The sequence below is a fragment of the Notolepis coatsorum genome (assembly GCF_963971535.1).
Source record: "Notolepis coatsorum genome assembly, chromosome: 1".
Lineage (NCBI taxonomy): Eukaryota > Metazoa > Chordata > Actinopteri > Aulopiformes > Paralepididae > Notolepis > Notolepis coatsorum.
In genome coordinates this window covers 212,558,773-212,575,382 of record NC_140165.1, presented here as the reverse complement: position 1 = coordinate 212,575,382, position 16,610 = coordinate 212,558,773, and the positions used below count along the sequence as shown (strand labels likewise).

Sequence of the window (16,610 nt, the reverse complement as noted above, 5' to 3'; positions counted from 1 at the left end):
TTTTTTAAATGTTTAAAAGAGTTTCTTGGTAAGAGTGCTCTCGACCACTCTTAGAATTTGGTCTTGCCTGAGAGAAAATAAAAAGCAACAAAAGCAACAATAAGAAAACATTGCTGAATCCCAGGTAAGAACTAAATAAGAGGAAATGCTAGTTAAAAAAAAAACTAAATCTGTTCTTATATCGCTTCATGAATGATAAGAGCATTTCAAATCACAACAACAAAGAGACAAAAAAAAAGAACCCATACTGAAAAAAATCTAAATAAAACATGAGACCGCCACCTTTATGAACCTAACCCATGTTGTCACCTTATCCGTTTACTCCAGTGTACTAATCCAACGGAGGTTTGCTCTCATCCTCTACTTGAAGGCACATCATCCACAACAAATGTGGAAAAGGTCACAGAGAGAATCTTGCCATGAGGTCACTGCGCTCTCAAGGGGAGAGTTATAAAAATGTGTTGGCAGGCACATTCGTCAACTCCTAGTTGTGGTTTGATGGCTTGGACCCGCCTGACTACCCCTGGTGAACCTCTAAGATTACCCCCTGTCCCCAATCCATACACACACGACATAATATATTATACACATCTCACCCCCCTCCCTCTCTCTCCCTCTCTCTCCACGGCTGTAGCCACAGAGTAAAATCCCCTACATTGTTGCCAACAGGATACAGAGATTAGGGCCCAGTCTCTCAGACATACAGTAGCAGTTAGAACAGATCACAGCAATCAGAGAGGGCATCATGGTAGCAAAGCACCTCAAAGGCGCTAAAAACAAAATTACAAACATCTCAAAACAAACTGGTCAGACTACTCCTTGACCTTACTCCTAGAACCCACCTCACCCCTGCCCACTTTGACAACCTAGGATGGCTTAGAGTAGACAACAGAGTACAGCAACTTGCAATGGGCCTGGTCTACAAGATACACTACACGACCAAGGTACCCATGTACATGTCAAAATACTTCCCAAAGGTCAGTGAATACCACGATCACAACACCAGAGGGAGCTCCACAAATCATGTTAAACCCAGATTCGGCTCAAACAAGGGACTAAACACGTTTCGCAATTATGCCACATCAATGTGGAACGCCCTACCCAAAGCTGTAAAGGAATGTGAATCACTACCCACTTTCAAAAACACTCTCAAAAAACACGAAACTGGCCCCTGTAAATGTCCGAACACAACCCCCCCCAATGTACAGTAAATTACCAAGTATGGTCTTGTCAATATTCCAATGTAGTTTTGTTTGTACAGTTGTACAGTGTCCCCCACCCACCCCTCATACCCAACCCAATCTATCCACCTCTTACTCTCCTTTAGTCATTTAGCTGACACTTTTCTCCAAAGCGAATTACAAGTTCTGTATGACAAGTCATCAGGAAGGGCACAACTCTATCAGCTGAATAACAATGTTCATCAAAGTGTTGAGTGCTACAGTGTAGGTTAGTATATTAGGACAAGTGCATGACAGTAAGGTTAGTAGGGTAAAGGGTTCGGTAGGTTTGAGATCAGGCACACACACACACACACACCTACACACACACACACACACACACACACACACACACACACACACACACACACACACACACACACACACACACACACACACACACACACACACACACACACACACACACACACACACACACACACTATACTCTGTGCTCTTGCTTTCTGTTGGCAAAGGCAGGTGACATGAGTCCTTGTAAAAGCCCTCTCCACTGAACTGTGAAGCTAAATCAGGAGGGGTCTGCAGGACACTCCTGTGGGGATTAAAGTGCAGGGGTTGGAGCAAGAGGAAAGGGATGGGCCATCAGCATGTGACAAGCAGGCTTTACCTAAGGTTTTGACAACCTGTGGCCGTCCTCGCCCCTCTCTGGGTCACTGCTGTGTAGTGTAGTGTTTGTCATGGGGCTGGCCCCCCACACTGTGTAGTGTAGTGTTTGTCATGGGGCTGGCCCCCCATGCTGTGTAGTGTAGTGTTTGTCATGGGGCTGGCCCCCCACACTGTGAATTGTAGTGTTTGTCATGGGGCTGGCCCCCCACACTGTGTAATGTAGTGTTTGTCATGGGGCTGGCCCCCCACACTGTGTAGTGTAGTGTCTGTCATGGGGCTGGCCCCCATACTGTGTAGTGTAGTGTTTGTCATGGGGCTGGCCCCCCATGCTGTGTAGTGTAGTGTTTGTCATGGGGCTGGCCCCCCACACTGTGTAGTGTAGTGTTTGTCATGGGGCTGGCCCCCCACACTGTGTAGTGTAGTGTTTGTCATGGGGCTGGCCCCCCATACTGTGTAGTGTAGTGTTTGTCATGGGGCTGGCCCCCCATGCTGTGTAGTGTAGTGTTTGTCATGGGGCTGCCCCCCCCCCCCCCACTGTGTAGTGTAGTGTTTGCCATGGCGCTGGCCCCGCATGCTGTGTAGTGTAGTGTTTGTCATGGGGCTGGCCCCCCACACTGTGTAGTGTAGTGTTTGTCATGGGGCTGGCCCCCCATGCTGTGTAGTGTAGTGTTTGTCATGAGGCTGGCCCCCATACTGTGTAGTGTAGTGTTTGTCATGGGGCTGGCCCCCCACACTGTGTAGTGTAGTGTTTGTCATGGGGCTGGCCCCCCACACTGTGTAGTGTAGTGTTTGTCATGGGGCTGGCCCCCCATGCTGTGTAGTGTAGTGTTTGTCATGAGGCTGGCCCCCATACTGTGTAGTGTTTGTCATGGGGCTGGCCCCCCACACTGTGTAGTGTAGTGTTTGTCATGGGGCTGGCCCCCCATACTGTGTAGTGTAGTGTTTGTTATGGGGCTGGCCCCCCACACTGTGTAGTGTAGTGTTTGTCATGGGGCTGGCCCCCCATACTGTGTAGTGTAGTGTTTGTTATGGGGCTGGCCCCCCACACTGTGTAGTGTAGTGTTTGTCATGGGGCTGGCCCCCCATGCTGTGTAGTGTAGTGTTTGTCATGGGGCTGGCCCCCCATACTGTGTAGTGTAGTGTTTGTCATGGGGCTGGCCCCCCACACTGTGTAGTGTAGTGTTTGTCATGGGGCTGGCCCCCCATACTGTGTAGTGTAGTGTTTGTCATGGGGCTGGCCCCCCATACTGTGTAGTGTAGTGTTTGTCATGGGGCTGGCCCCCCATGCTGTGTAGTGTAGTGTTTGTCATGGGGCTGGCCCCCCATACTGTGTAGTGTAGTGTTTGTCATGGGGCTGGCCCCCCATACTGTGTAGTGTAGTGTTTGTCATGGGGCTGGCCCCCCATGCTGTGTAGTGTAGTGTTTGTCATGGGGCTGGCCCCCCATACTGTGTAGTGTAGTGTTTGTCATGGGGCTGGCCCCCCACACTGTGTAGTGTAGTGTTTGTCATGGGGCTGGCCCCCCATACTGTGTAGTGTAGTGTTTGTCATGGGGCTGGCCCCCCACACTGTGTAGTGTAGTGTTTGTCATGGGGCTGGCCCCCCACACTGTGCCTGCAGCTGGAGGCAGGGATGCACCGAGTCCACTTTGTCACTGCTTATTGGAAATATGATGTCGGTGATGTTGTTGTGATGGAACCACTTCATCGAGAACGGCAACACAGACACAGCGGACAGTTATTGGTATTTATAAACCAAATATAGGTGATTTTTCAGATTTGAATATTTGCATGAACAAATGAGAATAGTGGTATTATTTATTAACCTTTATTTAGCCAGATAAAACATTAAGAACAGAATAAGACAATATAAAAATAATTACCAGAGGTAAATATACCTACTAATCGGCTAGTATTTAGCATACACACACAATAAACACATGCTATATAGCATAACTAGCTAGCATTCGCTCAATTAGCAGCATGAAGTAACACAACGTAGTAGAAACCAAGTTATAGTCACATATAAGTCACAACAACTTAATAAAACATACTACTGTAAATACAACATTTATCTAACATAAAACCCCAGGCATAATGTTATGTAGGCTATTAATAACTTACTGTACATTCTTCACGAACGCACTCTCAGAAGTGACAAGGCATTTACAGCATTGTAACAGTGCTGGCAAGTCTCTGATCAGCGCGTCTGCTCGATTCCACGTCGTGTCTTAGTCTGGCTAGTCTTCTGAAGACCCCACAGCTTACCGTCTTCAAGTCTCGCGATGTCGACCTCTCTCTTGTGACTGTTACTATGGCAACGGCACTTTTGACCCAAATCACTATAGCAACGGCGAGGTTGATATTACCGCACCTCTTACCCCAAAACAAACGCTGTGGCTTGGTAATGCACTTTCTCAAGATCGAGTAACCTTGACGCTGTGGCTATCAGCTGTTGATGTTAACAGCACAGCCCAAATCCTCATCTGCTGCTATTAGTCTGCTGCTAACACACACTCTCTCTGTTGTCCTCCTCCTCTGAGATGGCTATGAGTAGATGCTGTCATCCACCGATATTTACATTATATACACATTGAAAAAACAAGCTACTTCCTTCAATGAGCTTCTCACACCCCAAACCTCGTCCTGGAGACTCAGCTCCCAGAAGCAATTAGGGCCTCATATTACCGTTTTTAAATCAAAACGTAAGACACATCTCTTCCACAGTGCTTTCCCCTAGGGTCCTGATCTGTTTTATTTATGTGCTTTCCTTGGCCATTCTATTGTTTTAATTTATTTGCTTTTAATGTTTTATTATGATGCATATTTGTATTTAGTATGCCATGTTAAAGCACCTTGAGACATTGTATTTAAAGTGTGCTCTATGAATACAAACAAATATTATTAGTATTATCATTATGTGTGGTTGTGTTAGGATGGCGTCTAGGTTGGAACCCAAGAGCAGAACACAAGACACAGGAGAATGAGGCGGTTTAGGGTGTTTAATTAGGTACCAGGCATTGACAAGGCTGATAGTGAAATGTACAGAGGAAGGTCACTCCATGTGATCCCAAGCTACGTCCAGGCTGTTAGAATGGGGTTTGGCGGAGCCCAATAGCAGAACACAGGAGGAGAGAGAATGGAGCATTTTAGGGTGGTTTAATGTTATTCCCCAAGCAGACAGGTTACAGAGAATGCAGAAATGTGCAACAGGTACAAGAATGTATAATCGGCGAGAGCAGGAGCACTGCTTGTGCAGCACGGGGCAACAGACACAGGAATGTACAGTAGGTGAGAGCAGGTGCACTCCTTGTGTAGCACGGGGCAACAGGTACAGGAGTGTGCCGTAGATGAGAGCAGGAGCACTCCTTGTGCAGCACGGGATGTCCAGGTAGGAGGTGTACTGGAGCGGAGGTCCTGGGCATATAGAGAACACGGATTAGGACAAGTGTAGTAAATTGACTTGGATGTAATATAAAATGTAACTTTGTTTGACAAGAATGTATGAATATTAGCGCCTAGGGGCAGTTTCACTCTGGGAAACGTGGGAATCTCTTCTGACTCTATACTCAGGGTAACACAGACAATGGAGAATGTTAATGTGATCAGCGCCAATACAAAGAAGACCAAAAGTCACACCTCAGCGTGACTAGATTATAGTAGAGACAGCTGGTCTGACCGAGACCCCAGACTTGCTCTGAAAATATATCAAGAATCATAGTATTATTTGTCACAACTATATCACATTAATCTGACTTGTTAGATAAAAAGGGATATTTGAATGTCATTAGAATTTCAACTGTTTATAAAGATAATAGAACATGCTTTTCTATTTCTCTTTTCAATATTTATGTATAAAATGTAAGTTTCAGTATCAGTAAGTTTCAGTCTGTTATATACAGGTACAGTTTTATCTCATATAGAATGTTTAGTATTGAACTATAGTTAATGAATACTCTGTTTTAATTCTGGATACATATAGATCATTCCACTAAAGATACGCACTAGAAATGTTTTATTGTAACATAATGTTAAAAAGAGGGTTCTGATAAGAAGACATCAACAGTGTCTGTGAGCTGGACCCCCTGAGGTGAAAACGACATGACCATATTTGGAAGACCTGACCAGGAGGCAGACAATGTTTTGAATGTAACTTTGATTGGCCAGGCAAGGATTACAGTATATGATGTCATAACTAGTATAAAGCCCACATCTGAGAGTATTAGAAGTTAGGCCAGACATCCAGTCTGGACCTCTTTCCTCCCATCTTGAGATTGTGCTGTACATGAGTAAACTTGCTTCTGAATATATTGAACAATTGTTTGTTGACTAGATTAATGTAAGGTCACTGCACTGGACCAGGGTGAATATGTAAACCAGTCTGGATAACCATGTAATGCACAATATTATAATTTGTTTCCCTGTGTTGACCCAAATTCTCTGTTAGTTAACTACCTTTGACTACTCCAATATACGACACAAGGTATAACAACAAGGACAGGGTTGCAAGGCTAGGGTTCGTTGTCGTACCTAGGAAGTTAGGTTAACACTCCGATGAGGGTAGAGCAGGATCTGCGGGCTGAAGTATCCTCTCGCTGATGAGGGAATCCGTCACAGCCGTGTTGATTGATGTACTGGCAGCGTGGGAATCCGGGGAACGGATGCTGCCCATATAAGGGTGTGAGAGGATGAGGGGTGAGGGAAGCTTCCGCCGTGATGGTGAGGAAGGAGGAGGAGGGGTGAAGAAGGCTCTCGCCGTGATGACACAGGCTGGTGACGTCAGGAGAGAGGGAGACCCTGGCTGTGGCTGTAACAGTGTAACAGGGTATTTCTTACAAGTGTGAAATCGTGGTTGAAATAACTTGAGGAATTGTGTGCATTAAGCCCAATGTCAGTTGAATGACCCATTATGTTTCTGTTGCACCACTTTTCCACACAATTCAGTGATGAGACTTAATAGGCATGACAGGTGACCATAAAAAACACATGCTGTAAATATAAATACCTCCAAACATATTGGGAATGCTGGGCAAAAGCAACCTTTTTTCATAGTATGGTCTGTATGGTAGATGTACAAACAGCTGTCCCACAACGCCACTTGGATCACAATACTTTTTAATTATTGTATGAATCATCCAATTATGATGGTGATTGACTTCAAATTACATTAAGGTTAGCTTGACCTGCAAGCTAGCGCTCCGTTGGGTCTAAAAGCAGCACATTCAGAAATAAACAATCAATTAAGTAAATTTGACTTAACCATGGTGTTGTTGCCTTGTCTCACATGCTGCAATAAATTCCAGACACTGCGACAATATTAATGTACAAGAAAAACCAAGGCATGTACAAGAAAAACCTGTGTATTACCAAGGCAACGGCCATTCGGTGTGCACTCAAGACGGGTGTTTAGAATAGGATACACAGGCGAGATAGTCCTTGCTGCTGTCAGTACATTGAGGTCCTAATTCAGATTTTCCAATTGGGATCTTCTGACCTCCAACTTTGGATGGAACATGCCATTATTCCCACACAATGGTGTCTGTAGTTGAGTCTATCAAACTATTAGTAGCCAACACCTGTAAATGTAGAACTCATGAACATGGGGTAGCAATATTTTTCACAGTAGTAAATGGTAAATGATGCATTTATATAGCGCTTTTATCCAAAGTGCTTTACAATTTAGTTCCTCAAATTCACCCATTCACTCACCCATTCAGATACCAACGTCGGAGGCAATCATGCAAGGTGCCAACCTGCTCATCTGGAGCAATTAGGGGTTAAGTGTCTTGCTCAAGGACACTTCGACACGCTGCCCGGGAGGAGTGGGATCAAACCGGGAACCTTCCGATTACCAGACGACCACTCTATCCCCCAATAGGGGTGGGACGATACATCGATCCAGATCGATATATCGATCTATTATCAATGATCCAATAGGATCGATGCAACGTAAAAAGATCGATTCATATTGCAATACTCTTATTTTGAAAATCCCGTGGAGTCGTATCCGCTCGGCTCAACAGCACACAGCAGTAGCGTCTGAAACAGAGCAAGGCTAGTGTGCCTATTTTGTGACCCAAAACAAATCCCTGCTGTTTTATTCCGCAACGGGTTAAATGCATCTAACATGCTTTGCAATTCTCGCCATTCCTTTATGACCACGTCGCGTTAAAGACCGAAATTAACGTTACGTTAGCGTAAGCTAATAACAAGCTAACCCTGTTCAGAGCCATAGACAGAGAACAGCAGAGTGGGGACTGGAGAGGAGGGGGGGGCGGAATTCTCTGTTTCTGTCTGTGTGTGTGTCTGTGCGTTTGGAAAGACAGATGAAGTATAGTATATTTATAGTAAGTGTACTGAGGATGGACAGATAATGTTGATATTTAAACATAACAAATACAATACATAATAAATGTATTCATGATCATCATGCAACATAAAACAATTGCAGGAACGGTTTGGGAGAGGAAGGGGTTTTAGGTTGGTGTTGTGAGTTCCAAAAAAATTTACTTAAAGTTTAAAGCTCAATATATCAAAACGTGGCACTTTACAGTGAACAGGAGGTCTATTTGTATTAAAAACAATAGATTGTGAAGAGGTCAAAAATAAAAATGTCAAATGATATTTCCGTTGCCTTTTTTGAGTTGATCTAAATGTTACTGATTGTGTTAAATGTGTTACGGTTGATGGGGTAGTGAGGGAAGGCGATGAGATGGCCCAAGATAACAAATAAGTGGAAATTAACTCTATTATTTTTAACCAGACCAAAATGGCCGCCTGCACCATCTGGCTCATCTGGCCACTAGAGGGAGGTAGGAGACCAGGTAGGAGACCACTGTCAGGAGGTAGGGAATGTCCAATGTCTTTATCATAACCGGCCCACCAAGGGCTGGGCCTGGGGTCGTTACAAAATGGGCATATAATCTAGTCTCATATCGATCGCAGGCACCTGAATCATCGTATCGTGGCAGACTTTGGGATATCGGCAAATATCGTATTGTCCAAAGAATCGATATCGTATCATATCGTGATGAAACTGGTGATTCCCACCCCTATCCCCCAACAGCCATCATGTGGCATTGTAGTGATTTTATATTTCTTTAAGTATTTACACTTTGGACATTATGCTTTGAAACTAAAGTTTGCTTTCATACCCCCCCCCCCCCCCCTCCCCCAAGACCTGGTTTAATTTCAACCTACTAATGCCTTGTCTCCACTAGCCAGGTTTAGCTGTGCTGTGGCCTGTCTGGCACACAGTGAGCATTTCCATTGTCTTTAGAACCTGGCCAAATCTGGCTGGACCCCAACTGAGACAGCCACCTTTCACAACCTGACCAGACCTGTTGTAATCATCATGTTTTAGCTTGTGTACCACAGTTGGTGATGTGAATTTGGAAAGGTTGCCTAGCAACTAGAACGTTTACAAGAAACGCAATGGAGACACAAACCCAACCATACCATACCATGGCTAGCCCCAGCCAGGTTGAACATAGCTAATGGACAAGGCAATAGTTATGGCAGAAAACAAAGCATCTGTGTTTTTATTTCTGATTTTGACAAGTCGTTTGTGAAGAATGAAAGGTGAAAAGTTTAAGTGGTCGACAAGGCGAAAACAATTTAGTGTTCTTTGAAACTTTAACCATTTATTTCTCAGGGGGGGGGGGTGGATCTAAGTAATTGGTGCACTGGACCCTGTCAACAAGCTAGACGTTTTCCACGCTTTCTGGCAACAGACCGAAGTGAAGGCAGCAATCTACCCCTCGCAGTAGGGTACTGCCCGCCTGAATCTGACCCACCACTAATGATTTGTGTGTGATGGAAGTGTGTTTTTTGTGTTTGTACGGTTGGTGAAAGAGACAGAGCGGGACAGAGCAGCAGACCTACTGATAAGAATCTAACATTAATACATATATGTATACATTGTTCATTCTACTTATGATAAATCAGCTGAATTGATGGTTCTCTTCCCATCAAAAGCCCACATAGTGCACTTGTTTTCCTTTCGGTTTTAATGCTTTATGTATCTAAGCAATGGGTGTATTCTGTACATTCGGGGGAAAGAAGCGAAACTGAATAATGAATGCGCCTGTGATTCTCAAGCGGCGCTTTGTTTACTTTAAAGCCTATCACTCTAAAATGTTTTCCTTTGGCTCTATTCTTAATGAAACCTCCCTCTGTGCCTTTGATCTTCCTGTGACTCTGCCTTCACAAACAAACCTCACACAGTGGCTATTTATGAGAACGGTGCGTCACACACACATGCGCACGCATAAACACGCGCGCACACACACACTTAAATGTCACAAGGCCTGTGGGCACCTTATTATTAGACTTAACATGCGAGCGAAGTTGCATTAAACCTTTCTGCCTAGAGTATTAGAGAGGCGAGGGGACAGTCTTCACTTCTGTACACATTTTTCTTTCACCAACATTTTCTGCTGAGATGCTTTAACTAGCAAACTAGATTTCTTTACAAAATTGTATTTGTTGTATTCCATTTTAGAATACATTTTTTACAGGCGTTTGGAGGTTTTGAGATATGTCAATTTGATTTTACATATTGTCCCAACCCTGATGAACTTTAAATGACATTCTGATTTGATTAATAATACTGCGTTTATCTGTAATCTGTATAGTCTAGCATTATGTTGATTAAATTGCCTCTTGACTAACCTTCGTACGGTCTTTTACTATTATATACTTTTCTACTATGTCTATACTACTATGCCTATGTTACTAATTACTATGCTAATATGTTTATACTACTATGCACTCATGAGTGTAGCACTCAAGTTCAGCACTGACGAACAATACCACTTATCCTTAGCTGCCAGAGATGTTCCCCTCCTGCTGACTTATAGTACACAATTTGTAAATTGCTTTGGATGAAAGCGTCAGCTAAATGTAAATGGCTTACAGTAGAGTAGCCTACAGGCAACATCTAGTCATATTCTATAATTCTATTGCTCTAGAGTCTATTGTAACTTTCTTGAATCCTGTGATGAGGATGAGTCAGTGAAAATGGCGTCTACCCCTTGAGACAAATCATGTTGTAAAACAAGTCTCTGAAGTGGTGTTGCATAAATACTCCATATTCATGATAATTCATTGATTTGTACATTTCACGTACAAAGTAATAAATAGATAAATAATGTGATACAAAAGTAAATTCATTGGTCAACAGTTAAAAGCAATAAGGCACAAAATCCCACGAGTGTGTTACATTTAAGAGCAGAAATGACAGAAGTGCATCTCTCTCTCTAATGGAATTCAGGTGAGCAGGTGTGTCTCATGCTGCTCCACAATATTTAAATTGAAAATGGGGCATTTATATAGCACTATTATCCAAAGAGCTTTACAATTGGTTCCTCACATTCACCTATTCACTCACACATTCACACACCGAGGGCGGAGACAACGATGCAAGGTGCCAACCTGCTCATCGGGAGCAATTAGGGGTTAAGTGTCAAGGACACTTCAACACGCTGCCCGGGAGGAGCGGGAATCAAACTGGGAGCCTTCCAATTACCAGACGACCACTCTACCTCCTGAGCCACAATTGTTGATGTCTGAAGTCAAAGCAGACATTCAAAGAACTTTCCAAGGACTCATAAGGACTCAATAACCTATTTTCATGACAAGCAGCCAACAAGTTATTTAATTTTATTTGAGAAATCCATTTTGTTTCATGTGCACGCTAAGCGTCATCATATTCAATTTGTTTCATACTATGTAGCCTACTGTATAATGTGCTGACGCATTGCGTACTGTGTTCATTCACAAATATAGTTATCACCGAGTGAGAAGGAACGAGAAGGTGTGGATGAACCACAAGACTCGCCCAACAAATAAACACCCATTAAAAGAACAGACCTGCCTCTGTTGTGGTGAAGAGAGCTACAGTCTGCGTCCCATCCTTGTCATATCCCCTATAGAATAGAAGAACTTTATTGATACCAAGGAGAATTTTGCACCACAGATCGCTCACAATAAACATTTAGGTAGTCAAAAATAAGAACAAGAATACAGTCAGAGATATACATATACAGAATGTATAAATATGTATATACATTCTAAAATATACAGTCCCAAAAATATACAGTAATATAAAATGTAGTGAGGCGTTATACAGTCTGATGGCTGTGTATAGTGGGTGGGAGTGGTTGTCCATGATGGCGTGGAGCCAAGGCTCCTCCTTTCCGACACCACTACTACTGTAGCTTGTTTACACTAACACGCTTTGGTCATAAACCACAGAACCACGGGAGTTTTTTGAGGTCCGAAGACATTGGAAGACGCTGCCGATCCCATCTTCCGTTCGCAAAAGCCGGGATTAGTGTGGACAGCCGGAGAAGGGTGAGAACGATGATGCAGACACTCACTATCGCTTCCAAGACGAACAATGCCACGTGCAGTGCATCGATCGGAAAGAATTCCAAGACATCCCATTCTAACCGTCCTAAAACTGTGCCGTTCACATCGAAGCAACCAAATTACGTACTGGAGTGTGGACAGCAGCACTTCAATACCCTGGTGAAATAGGTTTTACAGCCCGGAGAGCTATAGAATACCATTTGTGGTGTTTAAATAGGTTTGGCCGTCTGTGCTGAAATATGGTAGGTTTTGGCAGCCTCTAAATGGAGTCAAATAATGTCAGTGACAACATATAGATGAAAATTGGATTACAAATAGACTACAGTTTAGGCTCACGCCTTGAGCATGCAAAAGTATGCTAATAAACTGGAGCATCCGTCGGGATTATGGGGCAAAATACTGAGGACACGACCTCAGTGACCTCAGTGGTAGCTACGGCCCTGACTGTAGCACCAGAGGGATACTGTTGTGCTTTATGTGGATACTGTCAGGATCGTCGGTGTTAATCCTCCTACAGCATTTGAATCCCCACCATGAGAAGAGCTGTGACAGGGAATGCATACAGGGAATATGAGGCACAGCGTATCTCCGCCTCTGAGGCTTTGCCACGGGCCACCGGACACCCATTAGGCATGGAGTTAGGATGTCCAATTTGGGGTCCCGGTGTCTGGCTAACGAGTCTCCGTTGCCCTGATTAGGGTTGTTGTTGCTTGAATGCTTAGGCCTATACAGTTGCATCCGATATCCTCCACCCCCTGCTCTCTTCATATGATATGACAAGTCATTAAAACAACCAGTTCCCTCCCCCCCAACACACACACACATTGATCCCAAAAGCGTCACTACTTTCCCCCCAATGAAAACAGAAGGGTGACAGGTTGAGGAAACACAGAGAATTGAGTGGATGACCACAGAGAGGATTCATCTGCAGCGTTGCAAATATCTTCTGTGTCTCTTTACAGTTCTGGGGGTTTGTGGTGTAACCATGACTACCACTCAAAGTGATCTTGACACACCACCAGGAGGAGGGATGTTCTGGAGGGGTGAAACAGGCGAGCCGAGTGGCAGGATACAAGGTGCAGGAGGAGGATAACACCCACAATGTGTTTGTTAAGGGTGGCGGTTGGCAGTGGTGATGGCAGAGAGAGGAGGGGCTATTTTGACCATGCAGCATAATTGTAGTCCAAAACATCAAAAATGTTCAATGTTTTTTTATTATTCAAGTGGACACTGAGAGTTCCCTCATTTACAGTGATGTCTAGTATCTAGACAGTTAATAGATACGATAAAAGATAAAAATATCAAATATAAGACAAGAAACAAGAAATTCAGGCTAAAAACTATTACAAAATGCACAACAAGGTAGAATGGTTAGTGATCAAAGTTTTGAGTTGTCCAAATGGTTGGAGGAATATCAATATTTAAAGTGCATTGAAGGGTGTTCCAAGAGTATTGAGCACTAAAAGGAGAAGGCAGTCTTTCCAAGATTGGAACAGCCTTAAACAATAAGCAAGTAATTTTTTAGCAAGTTTGATCCAACATTGTTGTAATGTAAGGAGGTTGCTGACCAATCTTTGCCAGAGCTTTGAACATAAACAAATACCAATGTGTATCACGCCTCTCTGTAATAGAGGGCCAACCAACCTCATCATACAGGCAACGATACAGAATACATGAGTATGAAAAAGGGCTGCAATGTTATGGACACACATGTTGTAGGTTCCATTAAAATGTGTTATTGTTATTATTATTATTATTATTATTATTATTATTATTATTATTATTATTATTATTATTATTATTATTATTATTATTATTATTATTATTATTATTATTATTATTATTATTATTATTGTGTGTTGGCTAAGTTGTTTATTTGTTTTAATTCTTTAGTGTGCACTTTACATTATTCTTAGCTCTTGTTCTTGCTTGTAAAAAATAAAGGTGCAGTCCTTTACTGTATAACTGTTAACCCTTTCACTGCCACACGACGGAGGGTTAACCCTTTACTATCACACAACCGACAGTCGTGAAAGGGTTAACCTTCTGTGTATTGTTGCAGTGAAAAGGGTTAACCGGTTGGTAGCGCAGCGATGTTTTGATTTTTGGGGGGGGTGCAGTGGTGAACCTCGCCTAGGGCGCCAAATGTGCTAGGTCCGCCCCTGAGAGTACCATCTCAATTGTGTCATTTTACTATTATGTAACCATGTAAACATATCACATTTTGCTTTAAGAACTGAGGGGAGTAAAATGCCAGTTATTGTAAACAACTGTATTGAAATATGACAAACTGTGACACATCTTCATTTTAGGTGATTGCTAAATTAATTGATACATGTGACAACAGCCGTTGCAAACTAAAAAATAGCAATAGCCTCATTGATTTTGGCTAGCTAAACCAAAGAGGACAAGCTAGGTTACACCATTTAACATGGTTTGACATTAAAATGAGAACACATTTTATTCACAATATTGAAAATGACATTCCTGAAGTTTAAACGGTTGATTGCTACAGACAACTGTAGGCCTGAGAGAATATTTTGATGTTGCTCAGAGTTGAGACAGCTCCCGCTGCACATTGCTGAGTGTTGACTGGACTGGCAGAATGGCAGAGTGTGGAGTAAAGGCAGCTGGAGGAAGCGTTGATTTGATAAATAATTTTTACAGAGCTAGAGGCGGCTTTCGCGCCGCTAAGCAACGCTGACCCCCCCCCCCCCCCCCCCCCTCCTAGTGTGATGGCATACGTTAATAATAAAATGAGCCATAGACGCCCTCTGCATCCAAATGCACTGCCATCAGCCTGGGTGAAGAGGGTATTGGTGGACATGGAAGTGTTTGTTTCTGTGTGTGACTGTGTGCATTTGCATGCTTTTGTGCCTATGTGTGTCTGCATTTGCATGCTTTTGTGACTGTGTGTGTGTACAGTGTGCATGTCTGTGGATCTCCACGCACGTGGCAAATCGGGGTGCATGCACATTGCACAGTGACAGGCACGGCGCCTAATCTACATATCAATTTCCCTTCCATTTGAATACAGCACTAATTGGGTGACGGCGGCGATAATTACCTGCTAGGCAGCGAGGAAGGAACGGGCTCCCACTGCGTCCCACCTGTTGCTCTGGGTCACAGCATGAAGACCTTTGAAAAGGGAAACAAACCGAGCCGTTCTCACCTCCTAATGTGTTGTCTGAGCTACACACATCCCTAGTAAAAGGTGTATACTGTGTTTAATACTAACAGGGTTAGTTTGGCCAGGTGGCCCCATACTATGAACTCCTTGTTGTTGCCCGTATCTTGAAGTAAAGAAATAATCATGAGTTACTTAGCAACGGCCTTAGATCAAGATCATGAAGTTAACATGCACGCCACTGAAAATGGCCAAATCCATTTACAGTATGAATTGATTTGGAGCTCTCAAACCAGCACCGCCAATTATAATAACCTGAGAAAATCACTTCACATCATTTGAATACATTTTCACCCCCTTTTATATAACCAATGATTATGCGCAAACAACACCACGTCAAATGCTGAGTGAACCGTGTTTAATATACTGAGATGAGTGAGGAGGATGAGGATGAGGATGAGGATGAGGATGAGGATGAGGATGAGGATGATGATGATGATGATGATGATGATGATGATGATGATTCACCCTAGCAGGTGAGTCATCCCATTTCCTCCTCTCCCTCTCTCTCTACCGGACTGCCCGGTAGCACAAACCAATCAATTGTATTGATATGCTGTATGATAAGAACATGGTCTATATACATTGACTGCTTTTGAGAGTTTAATACGGAATGTGAGGAATGTTCGCATATGCTAGTGCACTTTAGCCGAACTTAGCATAAGACAGATGGTTATTCCCACGTGCTGTGATAAGGTAGCCTACTTTAGCTTAGCATAGCTAAAAGTAGCCTGATTGATTATTCATTCTAAAAGCAATGAAAATATGATGAAGCAATGAAAGATGGTAAATAGCTTTTATTTTCTGAATGCCTGTATAACGCAGGCCAGGTTTTTCTAGCACCCCATTCCACCGCCGGGAAGAGTTCCCAGAAGTCCCGACCGACCACCACTCATCACGTGTGCCCACGCGGGACGAGGCAGTGTGCCGTACCGACACAAGATGGCGAGCCAACCAGAGCATGTGAGCGGAGCGGAGGGCAAGCGGCGCGAGGAGCGGAGCGGTGGACTTTGAAGTGAGCGTGGAGTGGGTTTTAAAATGGGTCAGAGAGCTCTCCTCCGCTCCGAGCCGCTCAGTGCACACGATCACACAGTGGTTTAAGGGGAGACACTACAGGTGAATAGGGTAAAGAAATTAACTAATAGATATCACAATGAAAATTCCCCAGTTGATTACTTATATTAAGACAAGACTTTTTTGTATT

At 43.5% G+C, this 16,610-nt stretch overlaps 1 long non-coding RNA gene across 1 annotated transcript; it reads left to right on the top strand.

Moving 5' to 3' along the window:
- Positions 1–12,111: 12,111 nt before the first annotated feature.
- On the top strand, positions 12,112–16,365 carry LOC311241396. The gene is made up of 3 exons (XR_014620534.1): positions 12,112–12,201; positions 13,182–13,295; positions 16,232–16,365. It is a non-coding gene; the product is annotated as an uncharacterized lncRNA (long non-coding RNA).
- The last annotated feature ends 245 nt before the right edge of the window (positions 16,366–16,610 follow it).